Here is a 2871-nt window from a genome sequence, read left to right on the forward strand (position 1 = left end):
ACATCAGAATGACAATTACTGAGCACAAGTTTTAAATATGGAAGTTAAAAAAAAGAATCCGAGGACCTGTTTTTCCAACTCAGGCATCTTTTTCATTGAATGGTTTAGAAAGCTTTAAGTTGATCCAGTTTACAATTTTCTTTTCCTTACCTCCTGGAAATCTCACGTGGTCTTGGATCCATCAAAAAAAACCAGATCAGTTCACTTGAGCTCAAAGTATCAAGCACAACGAAGATAAACAGAGAAGTAAGGAAGGTTCTGGATTCACCGCATCTCGATTTTCAAGACATCAATTAGGAAGTCATGAGGGAATCATTGGGAATATGGCTTCAAGCACATTTTGCAGTTTGTTACAAATTCTGTTTGTACATAATGCAGACGCACACTCAGGAGGCCAATTTAACTGTTACAGTACACGGAGCAAATGCAGCATTTTAAAAGATCTAGATTTTTTTAGATCATAAATGTATCCTTCTTGGTTATCTGTCACCTGGTTCCTCCTATTGTGCATTATGACCACCACATAATACATTCTCGCTCTTTCAGATTTGGGTTGTTCCCTTGTCCATCCCATTGGTAGGGACGTTTTCAGTGTTTCATAGCAAGGAAAAAATAAATAATTCAAACCACCATATGTGTTACTCATAACCGTCATCTAGTCCTGAATCTCTTCCATTGTTGAATAATCTAGCAAAACAGCTGAATAAATCTGGAGAAAACACAGCACACCAAAGAAGCAGAATACTGCAAACCAAAGACATTTATTACTTGCCATTTTCTAGCCTGAAAAATACTGTGATTACTTCTTAGAAGTCAGAAAACCTCTGCAACTCCGAATGGCATTCAGCTCTTGCATTTGGTTCATCATCGGGCTGAGTGGACCGGCTACACCAAGGATGTTAGCCAAGCCACCCAGCGAGTGGCTTTCTGGTTCCTGGCTGTCACCTTCCCACGGCAAATGGAAGAGTGCCCACAGAACCCTGGGAGATTGCAAAGGTCACCATGTGCATATTTACCAGTGAATGGCCCCAGGTGGGCACCACGGGGGTGTTCAAAGCAAGCCAAACACTGCAATGATTCTTTACAGACACTTGAGACTGACTTTTTTATGAATTGCTTAATCGAAACCAAAGAAACTTTTTCTGCACCTACTTCTGCAACAAACAAAACTGTCCCATTAAAATGAATAAATAAATAAAAACGTAAATCACTGAAAATCACCACCAACGAGAAGGAAGCATGCCAGAAAAGAAAAAAAAAAAAAAACCAGAAACAGAAAAACAGCGAGACACACTGTGTTCAAACAGACCTCTTGGGACATTTTTTGGAAGCAGATTTTAAAGAAAGGGTTGACACAGGAAGAGAAATAAGGAAAAGCCTCCGTGGCTGCTGCTTCATTTGACAACTCATGCGGTAATCTTAAAGTTGAAGATTGTCTTTAATTTGTGCCTATGCAGTTTTTCAAAAGAACACGGAACAGAGCAACAGAAACCTCAACAGCTACAATACCAAAGATGAGGATTTCTCACACCTTTGTTTCAGTTCATTATCTCCTCTTGCCTGGCTTAAATACTAGTAGCGCCATTGATCTGTGTAAAGGTAATCAATTTTGTTTCTGAGCAACGAAAGGAAAAGGTCATTTGTTTGATTTTATTGTTTCCCTATCATTTTGTTTTATGGCTTTCTACCCAACATGGAATCTCTCAAAAGGTTCCATGGAATCCAAGTTTAAGATGTTGGGATACTGAACAGTTCTCCTCTCTGCTCGGCAGAGCATGGGGAATAATATTGTCACTTGAACGTTCTATGCTTAATCCTTAGCCTTGGTTCCTTCTATGTTCAGAGTCTCATCATCAGGGGAGGGAAGGGGAGTGAGGGTCAGGGGTAGGGGTCTTGGTGACACATCCTCTCCCAAGCCACAGAACCAAAGAATTTATAGAGGAATTGACAAGCCTCATCTTCATGTGATTGCTACATCCTAACAGGGCTTCATTGGGGGTGGGGGAAAACGTGTAAAAATAATTGTCAGTTTCTACTTTTCTATTAGCTTTTTAAAAATCAGCTGTAAAGGTTGCATTTCTAAAGAAAGAGATATATATAATATATGAATACATATATAGATTCAACTTGACACTGGTGATAACCCAAAGTTATTGCTGTTCAAATTCACGTCTTGTTTTTGTCAAGTGCTTCATTTCTTAAGTATTCAGTTCAGAACTTTGCTCATTTCTCATGCCATCCCGGAGTATATTTGCTGCTGTGGATGATTTAGAGTATTCAGATTTCTGTGAAAATTCCTGGGAAAGTTTGAAAGTCAAGTTCAAACATTTCAACAGTTAACCTGTTGCTAAGTGGATCCATGAGACGAATGAGTTTTATTTGTATTTTGAGTCTTCTCTATTCTATGTCTCAACCATGATCAGGGTGGTGAGTGAGGTCCATCCACCAGTTCTGGGCCGTGACCAGGGAGCGTTCATCTTCTCTAACTGCTGGGAAAGCTCAGTGGTCCATTCCCACCAGTTACAGAGATGAGGCCAGCCCAGAGGTCTGTTCTCCAGGAACGGCCCTGTCCCATCAGGGTGTTCCAGATGCCCCTCAGTAAGTAGATCCACCAAAGGGACTTCTCACAGGGGGGAGTCCAACTCCTGCTGCAATGGGTTGACCAGGTTTCCTCAGGGTGGTAATGACCTATTTGTTTAGACAAGCCCGTGTGCAGCCACGGCTGGCACTGGGGTGAGGCAGCAGTGTTGCGGGGTGCGGGTGTCTCAGTCCTAGAGAGAAAACACAAGGCAGGGTTTGGGGAGAACCCCAGAGTCCTGCCCTTGGGGACCCCGCTGTCCATTGTGCCACCTCCTTCCTCCCACCGTGTGG

This window comes from Balaenoptera ricei, chromosome 14 (assembly GCF_028023285.1).
Source record: "Balaenoptera ricei isolate mBalRic1 chromosome 14, mBalRic1.hap2, whole genome shotgun sequence".
Lineage (NCBI taxonomy): Eukaryota > Metazoa > Chordata > Mammalia > Artiodactyla > Balaenopteridae > Balaenoptera > Balaenoptera ricei.